This window comes from Engystomops pustulosus, chromosome 9 (genome assembly GCF_040894005.1).
Source record: "Engystomops pustulosus chromosome 9, aEngPut4.maternal, whole genome shotgun sequence".
Lineage (NCBI taxonomy): Eukaryota > Metazoa > Chordata > Amphibia > Anura > Leptodactylidae > Engystomops > Engystomops pustulosus.
This window is the reverse complement of record NC_092419.1, coordinates 46,145,426-46,168,497: the sequence shown is the minus strand read 5'-3', so window position 1 is coordinate 46,168,497 and position 23,072 is coordinate 46,145,426.

The following is a 23,072-nucleotide window of genomic DNA, read 5'->3' as shown; positions in this document are numbered from 1 at the left end:
GGAGATGACAATAGAAAAAGAGCCGCAAACTTGAGCAGGAATAAAACCAGTGGAATCCTTGGCTAAGTGTTTGAGCCCATTAAAGAAAATGGTGATCAATTCTGCTGAAAAAAACGGCTAGCCCCATTTCATGTTCGTGTGCAGGGGGCCTTACATTGATTTTATGGTTTAAAGGAAGGTCTACCAACAAGCATTCATAAACCAATTTCCTGATTCATTTTTCTAGGCCTAAGAAATACAAAGATCAATAGATAGAAGTCATAGAAAAATGGATAGAGAAAAAGAAAAAATGTACAGGGTTTGGCTCACCTCCTTGATGTGTAGTAAATTGTTACGAGGATAGCACGGATGTCTGGGTTGGGGACCAGCAGTAGTACAAGATATGATAAATTAAAGGCATCCAGCTTCCAAAAAGTTGCAGAACAAAATATTAATTAAAAATCCACTTTATTAGAAAAAAAGTTAAAAACATAGGATGTCACTGAAACATAATTCTGACACATTTCAAACCCTAAAGGTTCTTAGTTGTAGCCACAGTAAAATAAATATGTGCACTGAGAAGGTTATGAAGATAAAAGTAAAACTTCAGGGACTCCATGTGCTTTTGTACACGCTCCACCCTACAATCATACAGTGGGTTTTATTGCGTCTAAAAACACATGTAAAACAAGTCTGCGGTTTGTTGTGATTTCTTTTTTAGGTTTTTTAATTTAATTTTTGATGGAGAAAAGAGGCACAAAAATGCCAGTTCATTTCATAGACATTCTGTATTTTATTAAAACTAGATCCTCTGTGGCAGATTTTACCCATTTTGAATCAAAGCCTAGGGGCTAATCAGGGCAACTATGATTGGTCTGTAAATCAAATTCACAGACAGACTATACTGCAGAGGACAGAACTCTGTGCACCATAGGGTCCCTGCCTGCCATTCAGGCACAGACGGTATACATCATATTCCACCATAAAGCAAGGACACCCGTCAAGTGTGCTGTGCTCTATTTGTGGGATCTGATTAGCGCAGTGATGGCTAACCTATGGCACTGGTGCCAGAGGTGGCACTCAGAGCCCTTTCTGTGGGCACTCAGGCCATCACCAGAGATGACTCCAGGTATCTTCCTGCAGTCCCAGACAGCCCAGGACTTGCTGTGCACAGAGCTATTTTAAAGTGACAGCTGTACCTGGGACTATTTTCTGCTTTATTGGTGTCCTCAGGTGCTGGTATCAATGCAAGCTGTGACAGAAAAGGGAGTATAAATCACAAATTAAATTTCTGTGTTGGCACTTTGCGATAAATAAGCGGATCTTTGTTGTAGTTTGGGCACTCTGCCTCTAAAAGGTTTGCCATCACTGGATTAGCGCATGGTCTGTTTCCACGGAATGAGCACATTCAGGAGCAGCCAGCCTATATATAAGGATTTACAGTTGTATCCATCATAATTCACTTAGTACAAGGACAATACACACAGGACAATACTCGTAGTGATGTCACAGTACAAAGATGGGGTTGTCCACTTTCATCAAGTAACTGATAGGATTTCTGTAATGAAAAGTTATACGATGCACTTTCGGGGAAGTCGCTGGACCGGGTAAGTAAATGTGCCCCAATGAGTTAAGCTAAATAAAAATGTAGCTACTTTTAATGGGTTGCTATGCCTGCTTCTGAGTAAGGTAAAGTCTAAAATATGCAATTGTTCCAAAACTCCCTTATTGCACTGAATTTGAAGTGCTAGATATGTCGTGTATATTGAGCAGATGTCATATGAAGCCCTAAATAAATGCTTTCCAAAATATAGTCACGTAAAATGGAAATCCTTGTGTGTAATAGCTGTGTAATATCAAAATAATATTTTTGTATTTGACTTTATTTTCATTCTTAGCATTATTTTCAGATTTGTGGTAATTTATTTTAAATTGACACGGAACTGTAAGCCAGAAATGAATAAATAAAATATCTGATTATTGTATTTACGATATATACTCAAGTATAAGCCTCGTTTTTCAACATAAAAAATGTGCTGAAAACCCAAACTCGGCTTATACTTGTGTAAAAAAAATATAGGTTTTGCCAGGTTTTTGTGGTAAAATTAGGGGCCTCGGCTTATACTTGGGTCGGCCTATACTCAAGTATATACAGTAGTTTTATTATAACTATAAATTCATGTATATTGTATTTACTCTGCAATTTCTTGATCAAAGCAAGTACACTAAACAGCCGCAACATAAGGGACTATTACAAGTTTTTAGGGTTGTAATAAACAGAGTGTTTCAAACCTAAGTAATCCCATATGTCATTCTTTTTGTCCTATACCCCTTTGTTCTGGGTAAAAACACATGACTTGGCTTAATACCATCTGTAACTTGGAAGAGACAGCATCTAGTATTCTCTAGCCATACCATCCCCCTACAATTCATTAGATCTCAGATGATGCTTTCAGTGTGGGCTGCCTGTGAGATGGTTTCAAATAAGACACCCTGCACACAGAATATGTTTCAACAGCAGGTGTCTTCCAAGTGATTGTTTGCCAAGATCTTTGATATTTTATTATCATTTTAACCTATGACTACTTTTGAATATTGTTTTTAGTCTATCCTGCTTGTGGCATAATTGGTTCACATAGACCCACATATATCAAAAATGTATCATGACTATAACAATCAGACTATGTACATTTATACAGAATTATACTTAGATTGTTAGGATCAGTGGATCCTCTGGACCACCGCGGGAGATGTAACTAGCCAACACCCGGAACCGGAGCCTAGCGGCACCTGGTATTCACCAGAGCCCGCCGCAAAGCGGGTTGGACTTGCTGCGGCAGGATACCACTAGGTCGTTCCCAGGTGTGACTAGCCCACGGTGGCAGCCGAGGTCGAGGTACCTTAGCGGATGACAATCTCGTAGACAGGTCCAGGCACAGGGTCAGGGCAGGCGGCAGAGATGCAACGTCAGGTCCAAATCCGGGGTCAGCAACAGGAGGTCCAGGCAGGTGGGAACGGGAACACAGCAACACGGAGGAACTCGGGTAACACAGGACACAGGAGCGGGAACACACAGGAGCGGGAACACACAGGTACGCAGGAATACACAGGAACGCAGGAATACACAGGAACGCAGGAATACACAGGAACGCAGGAATAATCGCTAGGAAGCTTTCTCTAAGGCTATGAGGCACAAAGATCCGGCAGGGGACACAGGAAGAGGCAGGATTCTTAAAGGTGAGGTTCAGCCAGTGCACCAATTAGCGGTGCGCTGGCCCTTTAAATTTTCGGCAGGAGCCGCGCGCGCGCCCTAGGAGGCGGGGACGCGCGCGCACGGCAGTCCGGGGAAGAGCAGGAGCCGGGAGAGGTGAGTTCACTGACCGGCCTGCAGCGGGGGTAAACGGGGGTGCACGGATGCGCCCGCGATCCGAGACAGGGATCGCGGGAGCACCCGTGACAGTACCCCCCCCCTTCGGCCTCCCTCTCTTCTTGGGCCTGAGAAAACGGTGGAGCAGGCTCTTGTCCAAGATGTTATCCTCTGGCTCCCAAGATCTCTCCTCAGGACCAAATCCCTTCCAGTCTACCAGAAACAACCGCCTACCTCTCACTGTCTTCGTATCCAGGATCTCCTTCACCTCGAAGACATCAGTAGAGTCCGCTTGTGGAGCCGGAGGGAGAGGAACTTGTTGGGTGAAGCAGTTTAAGACGACTGGCTTGAGGAGGGAAACGTGGAAGGAGTTGGGTATGCGCATGCTAGGAGGCAGCCGCAATTTGTAGGCTACCGGGTTGATGCGACTGAGGATTTCAAATGGACCCAAGAACCGGGGTCCCAATTTGTAGCCAGGGATCTTCAGTCGGACGTACCTTGAGGATAACCAGACCCTGTCACCAGGAGCTAAGACAGGAAAAGGCCGAAGTTTCTTGTCCGCTTGATGCTTGGTCTTGGCAGAGGTTTGGAGCAATGAGGTACGGACTTGTTCCCAGATGGCTTTTAGATCCTGTACCAAGTCCTCCACAGCAGGAACATCTGCAGACACAGGTAACGGAAGAGGAGGCCGTGGGTGCAGTCCGTAATTAATAAAGAAGGGAGCAGAACCAGCAGAAGTGGAGTCCAGGAAATTGTAGGAAAACTCCGCCCATGGTAAAAGAGAAGCCCAGTCATCCTGACGAGCGGACACAAAGTGGCGGAGATAACATCCCAAAGTTTGATTCACCCTCTCTACTTGGCCGTTGGACTGAGGATGATAGGCAGAGGAAAAGTCCAATTTCACTTGCAGCTGATTGCACAGAGATCTCCAGAACTTGGACACGAACTGAACACCTCGATCAGAAACGATGTGCCGGGGAAGGCCATGAAGCCGGAAGATGTGCTGGAAGAAGAGACTGGCAAGACGTGGAGCTGAAGGCAAACCTGGCAGAGGGACAAAATGGGACATCTTAGAGAAGCGGTCTGTTACCACCCAGATAACGGTATTGCCAGATGATGGCGGCAGATCAGTAATGAAGTCCATAGCCACGTGAGACCACGGGCAGGTAGGCACGGGTAACGGCAACAGAAGACCAGCTGGTTTTTGTCGTGAGGGCTTATTGCGAGCACAAGAGGCACAAGACCGCACAAAATCCCGAACGTCCTTGACCAAATCAGGCCACCAATAGAAACGGGAAATCAGGGCCACAGAGCGCTGCACCCCAGGGTGCCCAGCCACTCGAGAAGAATGTCCCCAGGTCAGGATCCTCTTTCGAAGTCCAGGTCGTACATAAGTCTTGCCAGGAGGTAATTGCCGAAGGTCCACCGGCGCTGCCAGCACAAGCCGCTCTGGAGGAATGATGTGTCTCGGAGCATAGTCCTCCCCCATAACATCGGAAGCACGTGACAGGGCATCAGCCTTGATGTTTTTCTCAGCTGGGCGAAAATGGATCTGGAAGTCAAAACGGGAAAAGAATAAGGACCACCGGGCTTGACGTGGGTTCAACCGTTGAGCTGTCTGCAGGTACTGGAGGTTCTTGTGGTCCGTGAAAATACTGACTGGAAATCGAGCTCCCTCCAGCAGATGACGCCATTCCTCCAAGGCAAGCTTGATAGCCAGAAGCTCACGATCCCCTATAGAATAATTTCTCTCTGCGGAGGAAAATGTTTTGGAGAAGAAGCCACAGGAGAGAGTTCGGCCCCTAGGCCCCTTCTGGGTAAGAACCGCTCCAGCTCCTACGGAAGAGGCATCGACTTCCAGAAAGAATGGCTTCTCGGTATCAGGTCTGGTAAGAACAGATGCAGAGGAAAATGCCGTCTTTAATCTCGTGAAGGCCTCCTCAGCCGCGGGAGGCCAGAGACGAGAATTGACACCTTTCTTTGTTAGCGCCACCAGTGGAGCTACCAGGGAAGAAAAATGTGGAATGAATTGCCTATAATAATTGGCAAAGCCCAGGAATCTTTGGATAGCACGCAGTCCCACTGGGCGTGGCCACTGAAGAACTGCAGATAGTTTAGCAGGATCCATCTGCAGGCCTCTGTCGGAAATAATGTAGCCAAGGAATGGAAGGCTCTTTTGATGAAAATGGCATTTTTCCAGTTTGGCATAGAGATGGTTAGTCCTGAGGCGACCGAGCACTTGCCGTACATGGGACTGATGGGACTCGAGATCAGCAGAAAACACGAGGATGTCATCCAGGTAAACCACAACACAGCTGTACAATAAGTCCCTGAAGATATCATTAACAAATTCCTGGAAAACGGCTGGTGCATTGCAAAGTCCAAAGGGCATAACCAAATATTCAAAATGCCCATCACGGGTGTTAAAGGCAGTCTTCCACTCGTCACCCTTCCTGATGCGAATAAGATTGTAGGCACCACGAAGATCCAACTTGGTAAAGACTCTCGCGCCCCGTAGACGATCAAACAACTCCGTGATCAGCGGCAAGGGGTAGCGATTCTTAACGGTGACTTTGTTAAGACCGCGATAGTCTATACAGGGGCGAAGAGAGCCATCTTTCTTGGTGACAAAAAAGAAACCTGCGCCAGCTGGAGAGGAGGATTTACGTATGAAACCTCTTTGCAGATTTTCCTTAATATATTCAGACATGGCGGCTGTTTCGGGTACTGAGAGCGGGTACACCCGACCCCGTGGAGGAGAAGAGCCGGGCAGCAAGTCGATGGGGCAATCATAAGGACGATGTGGAGGAAGAGTCTCTGCCTGTTTTTTGGAGAACACATCTGCGAAATCCAAGTATGGCGCGGGGAGCCCCTCCAGGGGCTTGGGAGACAAGGTGGAAGTCCAGACAGGGAGCGGACGAGGGACATCCATACAATGAGAAGAACAAGTCGGGCCCCAACGGAGAATCTCCCCAGAGGACCAGTCCAGCACAGGGGCATGTTGCTGCAACCAGGGGAGACCCAACAGGAGGGTGGAAGTGCTTTGGGGTAGTACAAAAAAAGAAAGTCTTTCTTTATGCAAGGCTCCAACTTGCAGAAGCAGGGGTTCCGTGCGAAACCGGATGGGCACGGAAAGAATCTGGCCACTGACTGTGGCAATGGACAATGGTTTCTCAAGACGAACCACTGGGAAATGATGCCGGGAGATCAGGGCTGCGTCCATAAAGTTCGCTGTAGAGCCAGAATCCAGGAAAGCGGAAACTTGAATCTGGGTGCCGGTGTCTACGCTGAGGAGCACAGGAATAATCAGACGTGGAGAAGCTTTGCACACACCTAGGGACGCTTCTCCCAAGAGCCCTAGGTGCTGGCGTTTCCCGGACGTGGAGGACGAACAGGACAAGTCCCGATGAAGTGCCCTGGACTGGCACAATACAGACATAGGTTCTCCTGTCGTCTTCTGGAACGCTCTTGTAGAGAGAGCCGTATTCTGTCCACCTGCATGGGTTCCTCAGCAGACGATACAGGCAGAGGCTGCAGCGGTCTTTGGAAGGCAGGTGCGAGGCGAGGAAAACGTCTTACCTGAGCTTAAGGATGCTCAGAGCGAAGTTCCTCGGCGCGTTCCTTAAACCGGACATCTATCCGAGTGGCCAGTGTGATGAGACCACCCAGAGTTGACGGTAGATCCCGAGCCGCCAGCGCATCTTTGACCTGCGGCGAGAGTCCTTTCTTAAAGGTGGCGATGAGAGCTGCATCGTTCCAGGCAAGTTCAGAGGCCAGGGTGCGGAACTGAACAGCATACTCCCCCACAGATGAGTTGCCTTGGCGCAGATTCAACAACGCAGTCTCGGCAGAAGAAGCCCGTGCTGGTTCCTCAAAAACAGCCCGGAACTCCGCCAGAAAAGCCGCAAGAGTAGCCGTGACCGGGTCGCCTCTGTCCCAAAGAGGAGTGGCCCAGGCCAGGGCCTTCCCAGAGAGAAGACTGACGAAAAATGCCACCTTGGAACGCTCCGTGACAAATTGCGAAGGCATAAGTTCTATTTGTAGGGAGCATTGAGTAATAAAACCCCTGCACTGTTTGGGGTCTCCGTCAAATTTGCTGGGCATAGACAGCCGTAGTCGTGGTTCAGCAACAGGAAGGCAGACTGGAGTTGCAGGAGCCACGGGAGCAGACACGGGAACCTGTTGCTGTTGCTGGGCGGCTAGCAGCTGTTGCAGCATGGAGGTGACTTGATCCAGCTGTTCGCGTTGAGCGGCAATCTCCCGGGATTGCTGGACCACTATGGCGGCAAAGTTTGGTCGAGTGGGAAGCGGAACCTCGGCAGGATCCATGGCCGGATCTTACTGTTAGGATCAGTGGATCCTCTGGACCACCGCGGGAGATGTAACTAGCCAACACCCGGAACCGGAGCCTAGCGGCACCTGGTATTCACCAGAGCCCGCCGCAAAGCGGGTTGGACTTGCTGCGGCAGGATACCACTAGGTCGTTCCCAGGTGTGACTAGCCCACGGTGGCAGCCGAGGTCGAGGTACCTTAGCGGATGACAATCTCGTAGACAGGTCCAGGCACAGGGTCAGGGCAGGCGGCAGAGATGCAACGTCAGGTCCAAATCCGGGGTCAGCAACAGGAGGTCCAGGCAGGTGGGAACGGGAACACAGCAACACGGAGGAACTCGGGTAACACAGGACACAGGAGCGGGAACACACAGGAGCGGGAACACACAGGAACGCAGGAATACACAGGAACGCAGGAATACACAGGAACGCAGGAATACACAGGAACGCAGGAATAATCGCTAGGAAGCTTTCTCTAAGGCTATGAGGCACAAAGATCCGGCAGGGGACACAGGAAGAGGCAGGATTCTTAAAGGTGAGGTTCAGCCAGTGCACCAATTAGCGGTGCGCTGGCCCTTTAAATTTTCGGCAGGAGCCGCGCGCGCGCCCTAGGAGGCGGGGACGCGCGCGCACGGCAGTCCGGGGAAGAGCAGGAGCCGGGAGAGGTGAGTTCACTGACCGGCCTGCAGCGGGGGTAAACGGGGGTGCACGGATGCGCCCGCGATCCGAGACAGGGATCGCGGGAGCACCCGTGACATAGATCACAAGTGCAGAGAGCCTTGGGATGTCTTGTGTTGCAGTCATATGATGTGCATTATGCATGACCCATCGAGTTGTGACTTCTAGTATTTCTTGAAATTGCTAATAAATGATATGCATCAGCGATGCGACAAAAGTCTCTTCACACATATAGATTTTTTTTTTATGTAAGCCTACTGGATATCTAAGGTATTACCCAATTAAATTAATTAATAATTATTAGTGCTCTTCGATCCTCTCCTCCTCATAAAAAGCAAAGCCTATTTCTGTGAAATACAGTGCATTGTCACGGGTGCTCCCGCGATCCATGTCGCGGATACACCCGTGCTCCGCTGCCTGCCAGTCCCCGTCCCCTGCCCTCACTTACCTCTCCTGGCTCCTGTCTGTGCTCCGGTTCCCGGCGTGTAGGCCGCACGCCTCCTTGCCTGCAGTCACGCACTCTCACCACTAGGGGGCACGCGCAGACTTCTCCCAGCATTAAAGGGCCAGCGTTCTCCTGATTGGAGTTCGCTAATCCGGCTTGCCCTTATAATCCGTCACCTCCCTTCACTCCCCGCCGGATCTTCTCCTAGGATCTCCTATGGTTTCCATGCCAGGCTTCCCTAAGCCGTTCCTGTGGAAGAGAAAGCCCATTAGCGTTTCTAGACGCTTTCCTATGTTCCTTTGAGTCTCCAGCATTACCAGGGTACCTCCTTGTGCTCCCGCCATCCTGTGTCAAGTCTTCAGTTTGCCTCCGTGCTTCCTGCTGTGCCTCCCAGGGTTCCAGTCCAGCGGTGTCTGCAGTCCGTGCCAGTGTTCCTCTGTGTTGCTGCTGTCATCCCAGGCTTGGACTGTTTCCTGCACTTCCCTGTACCTTGGCTGCCACTGCGGACCGCATACAATCTCCAGCAGTGGTCCAGAGGGTCCACTGGTCCACAGACTCCTCCCTCCAGACTCCTCCCAAAGAGACTTTTAGTTCTGTTGTCTGTGTGACCCGTTACATGCATGTACTACATTCTGCATGCCGGCCGGCCAACTCAATCACGTGATAATTAATATTAAGTCTGAGCCACAATATGCCAGTGTTAATACATTCTCCCCACTGTGTTCTATTTTGTAAATCAAGTTTTTATGTTAAACACATTTTAACATATCTGCCCCAAAAGAGGAGGAGACAGAACATATAAGCTTAGAAATAGAGAAATCTATTGGATCATGAAAGTAGATAAACGTTCTCCGCATGGCCTCAACAATAGATCAGGTACATTTTAATTCTATTGAAAAAGTAGCCACTGTGCAGTATACACATACCAGTGAACAGCTGCACCAATGTTCTTTCTGCGCATATGACGTAAGCAGGTTTTAAAGCTTAAATGTTTGTGCCTCACTTCTTGGCAGATAGACCATGACTAAGGACAACATGATAGTCGAAGTCTGAAACGCGTAGGTCTGCCGCTTGTTTTTTTAACAGGGGCCTTAATTGCCCAACTTATGCATTATTTTTTGTCTTGTGCATTCTCTGGATTTTAAATGGATTAAAATAAAGAATATGGTCTTAATGCGAGTGCTGGTCCAATCTACTCTTCTAATTAATAATTGACTGACATCTACTCATTCTATAGGTATTTGCAGCAGCAATAACACTTCTACCATCATTACATTCACTTCTAACAATAAATGATGTCACAACTCCAATGATGTCTAACTCCACTGCCTGCATGGAGCACATATAAAAAATACTCCCTCAGTGACCTCAGGGCGGGGTGGGGAGGAAACTGTTCCTCTATAGCCACACCCAGGGGACAAATGCCTAGTCCCATCTCACATGGAATTGTAAGGTAAAATATAAATTATCTTTTTTTCCTGCAAAAGCTATTTGTAATACAAAAACCTCTGTCTTTTAATTAAGAAAGGTAAGGGACAGAGGTTTGATCTGCAGTGTGAACTTAGCCTAAATTAACATTAACATATCTGAATACAGCAACAAACATGCAATGTTTTCCTATTGGAAACAAACTACAAGAATTAAACTAGTTACACTATGGCCTCGTCGTCACTCTTTGATAGTATATACAACCTCTTTTGTTATATTACTTTTAAGATGAAAAAGAGAACAATATTTTGTTTACTATTGACTTTGTATTTTTGTTGTCTTCTTGAAATGTTCCTTTTTATAAACTGTTCTATTGCAATAGCATTGACATGAATGTTTTCATTTTGTCTCAGAAAGCACATGTTCATTAAATTTCATATTGTCTGTGTTAGGCTTTTTTCAATCTTTCTGCTAGAGAGCTGTTGTTCTGTATTATGTAGTCTTTATTTTGGCAGACAGATAAAGGAATGAAGATTCCTAAGATTCTTTTTATGGAACAATATTTGGCTATATGAGATAAACCAGTAGCTAGGAGTCGCATACAAAGTAAAATACACAGTTGCAAAGGTAAACCCTAGGTAATTATGTAATGAGGAAAATATTATTTGTAGATTTGTATGAGGCCGATTTAAACAAAAGACAATCACACATTTAAATCACAATACATTGAATTTATGTATTAATAAGTAATCATATTTGGCCAAATAGTCAAATTGTAATTTGGTTTAACTTATTGTTTAGAGTCAAGTATAGATTCTCATTTTCTTAATGCTGTCCCTGCACCAGTGGGGTTTTCCAAAATTCCTGGAAAACCCCTTTAACAAATTATTTTGCTCTTCATATTTGCTTTCTGTAAGCATTTTTCATTAAGAGTCTTGCTAATTAAACAGGTTGACACCCAGTGTGAAAAATATGTAGACCTCTTAATTTAAATAATATGGTTATTGCTATATTTAGTAATAGTTTACCGTAAATTGATGTAAAATGAAACTCTACTCTATTTGCATTTATCTAGTTTCCTCCTACACACATATGTTAGCAATCATCTTATTCATCAGGGACATAAGCCCACATTTATTAAAGTGTTTGCACCAGTTTTCTGTCTGACTTTGCACTAAAAAGAACGTGCAAACTGCTTGTACATGTATTTATAACACAAGACCGAAAAAATGTGCTCCAAAGGGGTGTGTTAGTGCTTAGTCGTCCTGTGAGCAGCGCTCACCCCTCCTCCTCTCCAGCACCCATAATATGGCCCTTGATATAGCATATCATATATGTAGGAAATAAGCAGCAACTCTTGAGGACCTCTCTAGAGAAGTATTGTGGAAGTAAGTATTTTCTATTTATTTCATCCCATTGAAATCTAGACAACCCATTCAACCCCTTTAAAACTAAATAGATGGTCATCAGAATAAAAGTTGAAATTCATGCAAATTGCATAAAACAGATCAAGCCTAATTTTAATCATCCTAGTTTCCTCTGAATGTTCTGGTAACAGGAAATGGAGCTATATCTAGGTTGTGCTGTGAACACTTCAAAGATTGTGTTACTTTTGTCAGCTGCTTTGTGCCACTTACATTCTATGAGACATTTCCTTTGGGGACATTGTGGTAATTTTTTTCCTGTAAGAATATTAGGAAAGACAATATCCAAAGTAACACATTTCGAAACGACTAAATCAGACACTTTTACTTTTACACTGTTACGTTTTCTAACTTAATTGGGCACATTTACTGAAAACAGTGCCAATTGATCTATGTGCAGTTTTCGTGTGTAGGGGGCGGCATATTCATCATGATTTGTGGCACCCGTTCCTCATCAATCTGGCGCCCTCTTCAGTGGCCCAACAGAGTAAACATGAAAAAAATTGTGTTGCGTGAAGAATAATGCAGCTGAGACACGAAAGGGTCGCGTGCAACACAAATCAGGTGCAGGCACTTTTTAAATGCACATAAAAGAACATGCAAAGTCCTACAGAAAACTGGCGCAAGGGCCTTAGCAAATATAAGCCAATGGGGCACATTTACTAAGGGTCTGTCGGACACATTTCTGTTGGGTTTCCCAAATATTTCCGCACACGATCGGATTGTGGTGCATCGGCGCCGGCTTTCATGCAACAAACGGCGTGGCCGTCGAACAATCCGACTGATTCAGACAAACCGCTGAATTTAACTTTCAAAATTGTGTCGCAAGATTGGCACTTACATGTACCGGGAAGAAGATGGTGAACTTCGGTGGACCTGAGCGGGGAAGCAACACGTGCAGGAAATTGGACGCACACTGTTAGTGAATCGTGGCAGCTCCGAATCCTCGTCGGACATTCGGCTGCGTCAATGGGACGGGTAAGTAAATGTGCCCCAATACTTTGACTTAACTTTTTTTATGTAAAAAGTTGCCTATAGCAATGCCAAATCAATGCTGATCACCACCCAACCCACTGCTATAAATATTGTTTTTCCCTATACAGTTTGCATTTATTGGCAGCACTTACCCTGTTTACAGACAAGAATGTGTCGCTGTCAAACATTAATGTATCAGCCAAAAAACAAACAAACTTTTTCAGATGTTTTATCACTCGATATATTTTCAAGTGCAAATATAGAACACAAAAAATGCCTTTAACATCTAAGCTTAACTTATAAAAGTGTTTAATGTCAACAGTTTCTGCCTGTATTTACTTGTCTACAATGTTCTTTATATACCAACAATTTATTTGTATAGTTGTCTCAGTGGAACAATACTGGGTGGCCTGTTCTATACACTATGTTCATGGAGGCGACTGAAGTCAACTAATCCTTAAAAAATTATGTTCCCTTTGGGCATTTGTATAGATAAAATACCGGCTTAAAGCCACCTTTGTTAGTGGATATGATTAATGATGTAGGTAGCTATCTGATCTTTTAAGCAGTAACATTTTATACGTGTTTTCAGGATTATTATTATAACATATATCTCCATCAATAAGGAAATCTGAACAACATTACATGTAATTACACTATAACATTGAAAAAATAACAATGTGGCGCTATGTGGTTTTATGCTCTAATAATACATTTATTTCTCATGGAACATAACATGGATTATTTCACTGGAGATGTGTCAGTAAATACGTTTGCATTATGATCTCAATCAATCAATATTCAAGTTTAGTAAATTAGGCGAGCAATCCAAATGTGATAACAAGATGACCTCATTCACTGACATTACTTCTAGGGCTTTTGCAGAGCAGAGCCAAAATCATTGTGTATCCCCAGCCTACTGCAGTCTTCAGGGAGTGAACGAACATCAAATAATAAGGATTTACATGGGCTGTTATATTAGGGATTTGCATTTCTGTACGATACCTGAAATATCATCACTTGCATATTTGCATATTCGCTTTTGTGGGGTAAACCAGCGTTTACCCCACAAAAATACCAGCACCCTATAACATGTACAGTATTTTCTAGAAGTCCTGCTTTGATGTTGAATTCTGCCCATTTACCAATAAATAAATCACCTCCAAAGCCATACGCAGTGAGCTTTTGCCTGCAGCGAGTCATATAATGGACTCTACCACAGCTAGAAGCACCGTTCTGGTATAATATTTTAAGGGGTTTGCCCATGAAAGAAAATTGTCAAATTTTAATCCCCTAGTGATGTTTACAGAATAAATATTTTATTGTGGATGTGGACTCCTCTGTACTATGAGACGCTGTGTGCTAGTATCTGACACATAGAAAAAGAGAGATTGGACAGATCAGAAATGAAAGCTGATGAGATCTATGAGATGGATATAAAACACAAAGACACTCTCAGCTCTGCTATACATCAGCTATAATACACACAGTCAATCCTGCTATATCACAACTATAACAAACACAGAATCAGCCCTGCTATACCTCCTTTCCCTGCTATACAGATCTTATCTTATCTGTAGTATGTAGAGTAAGTCTGTGCAGGCTGCTTCCTGGCAGGAAGTGTCTGAGCACGTCTTGTAATCGAGTGGGGAAGGGCTGGATGTAGAGCACTGCAGTGAGCAGTCAAGAAAAGCTATTCATGCACTGCCCGACCATAGTCAGAAGATGTATGATAGGATCCCTGTCCAAAATTGTATACACCAGGACTGATAGAGACAGGTTGGAATGATATCTGTGAAAACTTGTATTTTTGTTAACAACAGTAAATTAGAGAATGTGTTATTTTGTTATTCTGAGTATATTTAAGAATCTTATGTTTGTGGGAATACCCCTTCAGTATGGTATTGCATTCCAAGTGCCCGTATCTCGGGCTCTGTAGATTACCCAAGCCTGATATGATTTGAAAATGAGATTATCCTTTTTAATCTGATGCCAGAACCATGATATCTAAATTGACACTCTTCCTCCAGCCTCTCAGCCTGACTCATCTTTGCCTGAGATTAGTCAGGCTGAGAAACTGAAAGGATTGTGCCATTTTAGATTCATATATATTAAGCTTTCTAATACCTAGAACCATACTCTTGGTATCATATTAAGGCTAATGGGCAAACTTCTCCTGGTTGGAGATAGGAGGAATTAGCCCTCCTTACCTCTCCCATCTCCATAGGAAGTGAGCGGCCAAGCTACAAATTGTTGAGCAGGTATTGGACCTGCTCTCTAATTTGCACTACAGCAAATTGAACATGCTGGACATCTTGAACAAGCTGCACTGTGAGTCTGCATAAAGCAAGTCAATGGTAGCCATGAGCTGGCCACAATTTGTGTGGTTTGAAAGATGAGTCTTCAGCTCATTTTCACATGGCGATTTTTTTAATAGGCAAATGGTTGAGATTCCACCCCAAAGAGGGAATTCTAGAAAGGATACCCGACCTGAGGGTGCTGGTTTTGTAGGGTAAAATCTAATGACAGGTTCCCTTTAAAGCATAAATAATCATTTATTTATATTAGAAATTAATAGAGCATGTGATAATAGTGAATCTTATAATATAGTACATTAGGTAAAACATCTGCTCTGTGCCTTTTTGGCACACTGCTGAATATGATAGTGCTATATAAATAATGATTTATTATTATCATTATTATTTTTCCTGCAGTGAATGGAGTATCTGAAGCATTCTGAGGTCCATACAGTTCAGATCTTTACCTCTTTCCATGCCTTATGCCTATTTTTCTTCATGATTCAGCTCTCTGAGGTGAAAGGACTCTCTTATGGAAAGTGTTAAATCTTTATCAGGTTCCTTTATCTCTCAGCTGTCATTAGAGTACAGGGCAGAAAGCTGATTTGCATATTGCAAACTAGCTTTGCATACTGTGTTCTACTGGTCAGTTGCACCTACCACTGTACCTGTATCCTGACTAGCCAGAAATTTATGCAGTGACTGTACACTGGCTAGTCACTATATAGGTGCCCCGTATATAGTTTCCTGGCCACTGGTCTGTTATGTAATGCTATGATTCTGACCTTTGCTGCACGATTTTGTACCTCATCGCCATCTTGGTTTTCACGTGCTTTAATTTGACTTCACCTTTTGTCTGTCATGTGTCCATTTGTTTGTCTCACTTTGTGCACTTAACCAAAGTAGGGACCGTCAACCAGGGACATAGATTGTGGGAAGTGCATGGCTCACACTCCTCCCCTTCCTTGACATGATTTACACAAACAGGTTAAGCAAGGAAGGATAGCAGTGGAAAAGAAGACCATAGAAACGTATTCAAAGGAAATCAATCATCAAAATCAAGCATGAAAAGCCGTGGACATTTACTCATAGATCTAGGCGCCGTGACTGTGGTAATCTTCTTATATTTGATATCCATAGCCTCCTACCTTCTAAAATCAACTTTTATATTTATTCTATTGAGCCTGAAGGGCTCTGGTCAGTGTTTCCGGAGCCCCTCAGTGCTGTAACTTCACAGGCTGTCACTGAGTAACACCATAGAGCCATTCAGGCTCAATTGCATAATTTTAAAATTAGTTTTTTCAACATGGAGACCATGGATAACAAAAATAAGATTACCACAGTCACAGTATTTGGATTTATTAGTAAGTGCCCCCCAGTTTATCATGCTTGATTTTTTTGTAGATTTTCTTTAATGAAGAATATTACACATCTTACCAATTATCATTTGCATTATTGATTTATACATTATTTTGTTGAAATTTAAGTAACACTTTTAGTTGTAAGTAGAAGTAACCCAAAGAGTGAAAAGGACACAGTTAAGTAGTAATTCTATGTGGTTTCTTTAGGAGTTCCTTGACAATGTATTAAATTCTAACTATTATCTAACAAATGTAAATATTCCAGATTTGAATCACCTGGCTTCTAAATCTAAAGATGATCTCCTACTTATTGGACTTCTCTATATACAATCATATAAACAATAGGTATAAAATATATCAGCTATAAACAGCCTGTATATAGGAATTCTACCATCAATTGCGGTTTCCTGTTGCTATAGAGATGGACCTTATCCTAAATATAGAATCTATGTGAGCCAAATACTTTACATATGAACATCAGTACATGTCCAGTGTGTTATTACACGAGAAATCAGCAGTATTCTTGTAGCTCATTGAAATAAAGAATGATTCTGCATTTATAGCCTCTGCAAAATAGCAATTGCCCAAGGAAGTTGGCTAACCTAAGCTCATGTGCCCCCAGGCATTTCCCTCTACATAGTGTTGGAAAATATAAAACTGTCTTTGCTCACATTTTGACTTTTTTAATGAGTTAACATATATGGCATGTAGATGGGATTTGTATAAATCCCCTCCACTATGGTGCTAGTGTAAACCATTTCTGGTAAGCCACCAGTTGTTCAACTATGGGATTCCCCAGTCGAACAGAGCAACTTTAATTTTATACACATAGATGCGGCTGCCGGCAGGAGAGGACTAGGAGTTGCAGGGAAGTGCTGGGGCTGGAGCTCGGAGGTAAGCAGAAAGGCTAGAATCGGCCATGCTGCCTCATATAGTAACTCAAGATTAGACTCATACCAGCATATGGTGAAATCTCAAGTGAGTAACTATCACGCAGGTAAATGCATCCCGGTTATGACACCAAGACACAATGCTTCACTGGTTTTCAGCATCAACAATCATACAGCATTCATGAAATGACACCTGCATTATACCAAAACAAAATCTACAGCCTTAGGTTTCAATATCAGGTGTCACAGTGCTGCTTCTTCTTATGTATATTTTTCTTAGGTAATGTATGGCTGTATTGCATAAAAAATATGGGGCAAAATATGGGGCTGAATAATATTGCACATCCCATTTTCCAGTTTATTATTTTTTACAATAGTTTAAAATATCCAATGAATTTCGTTCCACTTCACAATTGTGTCCAACTTGTTGTTGATTCTTCATCAAAAAAAATTAAAATTTTATGTTGGAAGCCTAAAATGTGGCAAAATGTAGAAAAGTTCAAGGGGGCCGAATACTTTTGCAAAGCACTGTAGATGATTAAGAGCCAGAAACTCAGAAATGGAAAAGAACATACGCTGTGCATAAGTGATGAGTTATTTTGGTGTAATTCATACTATGGATTGGTGATTGAGATCAGTTGAGATATGTTTCATTAAATAAGAGACTAGATGGCTGCAAATTTGGACATATATAAACCAGACATATAGGGGCTCATTTACGAAGGGCCCCGTGGACTGAACTTTCCTCAGACATCCCGATGATTTCTGTTTTGCGCCTCTGGGACAGGTATTTAAAAGGGGTTTTTGGCGCACGCGATCGGAATTTGCCGCAATCACGCCGGCTTTTATTCGACACAAATCGGGGAGGGGGTCTTGGGGGGTGGCTGACGGACGATCCGATGGATTTGGACAAACCGTGGGATTTAACTTCAAAATTGTGTCGCAAGCCATGCACTTATATACACCGGGAAGAAGAAGTTGAACTCTGGCGGACCTGATCGGGGAAGAGACACATGCAGGATCTCGGGCGCAGAGTTCATCCTCATCGGACAGTCCGGATCATGGATCGCACAGGGACCAGGTAAGTAAATGTGCCCCATAATGTATAAGAAGGGGCTGTCAGAAGAGCTTATTCCTAGTATCCAGCAACACATTTGCAGATGCAGAAATAAACAGCTATTTTTATATCTGCCATATGTACTTTGCATACCAAATGAATATGACCGGTCACAGCAATTAGATGATGGTTATGTCACCAATCTTATGAGACTTGAGAGTTAATCTACAGCACCTCCTAGTGACTTAATATGGTAGCATCTTTCCAGTTTTAAGAAAATTTTCTCAAGCATGGATATTTTATAGAGACTTCAAAACAGAAATGACTAGAGAAATGAGAAGCCATCTTTAAAGGGGTATTCTATAAAGAGAGTCCATTGTTCATATGGATATGGAGTAGGGATGGTACCTACCCTATTGGCCTGCTCTATCTACCACACTGATAGCAGCAACAAAGTGCTGGTTTTTCATGTATGCCAGTTACAACTGCATTTTAAGTCTAAACATATGTAGGGCCAATAACAGTCTAGTGCAGTGGTGGCGAACCTATGGCACTGGTGCCAGAGGTGGCATTCGGAGCATTGTCTGTGGGCACCCAGGTCATAACCCCTGCCCCGAGTTTCCAGACAGGACTCAAAACCTCCTCCTGCAGTCCCTGGCCACCCAGGATGTGCTGTGATTAGTGCTATTTTAAAGCTACACATCCTTAGCTGCCTAGGACTACAGGAGGAGCAAGGAGGTGCAGACAAGGCTGTGTTATTATTGGAGCTCCTGCTATGGGCACCGCGAGTCTTTCTCTTCAGGGTACCATGGAAGGAAGCTACAATGATAATCTGATTGTATTCTCTTTATTTCAACTGTATTGGTGTCCTCAGGGTGCCAATACAATTAAAAACAGTAACATGTTACTGCTTAAATTGCCATGTCGGCGCTTTCTATTTATACAAGTGGGTTTGGTTGTTTGGGCCCTCTGCCTCAAAAAGGTTCGCCATCACTGGTCTAGTGGATCCTCATTTAGAGAGATAATACTAATTTTAGTAGTAGCTTTGAATTAGTCAGTAGTCCAGTGTGTGTACATACAGAATGACACTGTATTAATTTTCTAACAGAAGATTTAGCTGCTGTGACTCTCCTCTGACATTTACATAATCTGACATTTTTAGGAGCTTCTGTCTGTGCTAGCAATACTCTTGTTTTTATCAATATTAGGAAGTGATAAAAACAATTAATATATCCACATTGTCTATGGGCACATGGAGTCTCGTGGAAAAGTCCTGATAATATTTATAATTTATAATAATTATAGGATTATTATGGTTAAAGGGGTTGTTCACTTTAAGATAATTATATCTATTATATTAATGAAAAGTTATACAATTTTCCAATACACTTTCTGTATCAATTCCCTATTGCTTTCTAGATCTCTGTTTACCTTCTATAGGAAGCTTCATTATCTACTTCCTGCGGATTAAAATATCCATGGCCATGTGATGTCATACAGGTACATGGTTAGTATCACAGAGCGTAATCAGAGCTCCATGTTATAATGAGCCATGACATACATTTTTTGTATTAGATCATTTGTTATTTCCTTATTTTTAGTTACTTAATAAAATATTTCTGGGGGGAAAAAAGTCTCTTATAGGATGTCAGGAAGCAGAGATCTAGAAAACAAAAAGTAATTGATACAGAAAATGTATTGGAAAAATGTATAACTTTCCATTATACAAGCAATTTCATTATTTCCTGAAACCTGACAACCCCTTTATTAAAACACACTATTTAACATCATTGTTGCTACATGAGCGGACAGTGTAAGCCTGCAAGTAGCTTACAGACTTTCTTCCTTTAATCCGAGCACTGTAAATGGCACCTGCTGTGATAAGTAAAGGAAGACTGGCAGCTTTCTGACTGCAGGGAAATGCTTGTTTTCTGTCCTAAATATGCAGTCAGAAGTAAATGCTTATCGAATGGAGAGGAAAGTCCAATTGGACTTGTCAAACCAATACATAAAAAAATAAGTGAAAAGGAAATTCCTATTGTCAAGATGTCAGTTACATCCTGAAGAAAATTATACTGTGCACATTCTAAGTGCAGACCAGCACAGAACCTGTTTATCTGAAAAAGCTACTTCTAAACATATAATTTCCCTGGTACTTTGCATATAAGAGTTTTTTCTGTGTCCTTCTCTTTCCTCTGAAGTCATCGATAAGAACATATAATACATAGCATAGTGGTAGAGTATTCAACTGCTGTGAAAGGAACTTTATTTCTCAAAAAAATTACATCGCACATCATTACATGCTAACAAAATACTCAACAGGCTGCTATACACAATACAACCACTGGGTGGTTGCACATGCACACACATAAGTAACAATACATCCCATGGTCTTCACGTGCCACACATCCTATTCCTCCTAAAAAACATTTCTCAGTTCAATTATGCCGCAATTAATTATTCTTTCTAAAAAGGGTATATCGGAAATTGGGCATCACCAGTTGTTGAGGGTAGGGAGAGATGTCTTTACACAGACTGGCGTTGTCAACTGACAGCTCTTTAACGTATAGGTTTATCCGATAACAAACAAGATTTCTTCAGCCTTGCTGAAAATATGTGTGTGGAGGAAATGGATAGATTGACAAAAACAGGTTTTTGCGCTACCAAGTAGATGCGCTACCAAGATGAGTCAGGTAAAATTTCTTCAGGTCTAAAGATTTACACTCCAGAAAACACACACAAATATAGAAGTGAGCAGAACTGTTCCAGTTGCCCATGGCAACCAATCAGAGCTCAAGTTTCCTTGCTGAACAGCTATTTATAAAATTACAGATGATCTCTGATTGGTTTCCATGAGTAACTAGAAGTTTTACCTCAGACATTTCTGATAAAACTCCCCCTTTCTCTGTATCCCTATAGATCTTACCTCACACATAAGTGTCTTATACTTATTTCCTATAGCAGTGGTGGCGAACCTATGGCACGGGTGCCAAAGGTGGTACTCGGAGCCCTCTCTTTGGGCACCCAGGCCATCACCCAACACAAAGGTCTCCATTCAGGAATCAAGACCTGAATCAAGGAGGTGTGGACTTTGTAGCCCCTTCTCTGGACCTGTGATTCATCCTGTTAAAGGGACTTTAGAGGGAAACTACAATAATAATATGAATTTCTCCTTCTTTCTCCTGTATTGGTGTCCTCAGGGCGCCAATACGTTTGAAACCTGTTACTTTAAATTGGCATTTGGCCCTTTGTGAAAAATACTTGGCGTTTACTTGTAGTTTCGGCACTCGGTCCCTTAAAGGTTTGCCATCACTGTCCTATAGTAACCAATCACAGCTCAGAGCTAATATTAATGAGGAGTATAAAAAACCCTGACCGGAGCTCCCAATGATTTCAATATGGCTGTTGTTCAAAATTCCTTCAAAGATCTTCAATTATATTCTACCGATGAGGAAAGTTTGGCAACAAGATGTAGGTCACTATTCAGAACGTCCTTAAGGTGCAGTTTTCTCCTTAAACTCACTCAACCGTGTGGTAGCAAAAACTAAAAGAGAAAGTAGGCACCAAATCGCATAGTACGTTCTTAAAACCTTGGATTTTATTCTTAAAACTCGCCCCGGAAGAAGCTGAGAACGGCGAAACCCAGGGTCGGGCGAGCGAGTGGAGCTGGCGTCCCGTTTTGTATACTGTTTTATGCGCATTTTAAACATACTCTTGTGAGTATAACTTTTAAGAATAAAATCCAAGGTTTTAAGAACGTACTATGCGATTTGGTGCCTACTTTCTCTTTTAGTTTTTGCTACCACACGGTTGAGTGAGTTTAAGGAGAAAACTGCACCTTAAGGACGTTCTGAATAGTGACCTACATCTTGTTGCCAAACTTTCCTCATCGGTAGAATATAATTGAAGATCTTTGAAGGAATTTTGAACAACAGCCATATTGGAATCATTGGGAGCTCCGGTCAGGGTTTTTTATACTCCTTTTTTATTGTTTAAAGTGGGACTTGTTGGATCGGTCTCGGACTGTGGTGTTAGCTCCTGTGGTATGGAAGTGTGCTGCACTGTGTTTTTATAACTTTTGCTAATATTAATGAGCTGTGGCAGCAGCAACCAATCACAGCTCAGCTTTCAACTGCCACAGCAGAAGCAGCAGACAATGGCTTGTCAGGATCGGAGGTAGTGAACCCCCTGGACCACCGCGGACGATGACACAAGCCGACACCTGGCACCATAGTCTAAGTGGCACCCGGTTTTCACCAAATACCCGCCTCAAAGCGGGTTGGACTTGCTGCGGCGTGGTACCACCAGGTCGTTCCACAGGCGCGACTTTGTCTGTGGTGGCGGCCAAGGCAAAGTCCAAAATCGTCAGGCAAACTCATGGTCGGGAACAGGCAGGAGGTTGAGACAGGCAGCACAGGATCGGAGGTGGGGATGTAGCAGGAGATCAGGCAGCACAGGATTAGGTCAGGAAAGGAATCGAGGTCATAACCAGAAATAAGGATAACTTTCTCTAAAGTTAAGAGGCACAAAGATCCGGCAGGGTGTGTGGGGAGAGGCTGAGTTAAATAGAATTCTGGGTAAGGCCAGCGGCCTTAATTAATGGCGCGCTGGTCCTTTAAATAATGTGAAGCTGGTGTGCGTGCGCCCTAGGACGTGGGACGCTTGTCCACGCTCGAGGACCCGGAAGCAGGAGCGGGGACGGGTTAGTGGATGTGCCGCGGGGTCCTCCTGTGACATGGCTCCTGTATATGGTGGGTAATAAGTGGATTTAGAAAGCGCAGGGTTAAAATTTCGGCTCAAAATGTGGTCAAGATGTTCCCTGAGTCACAGGCAACAACTG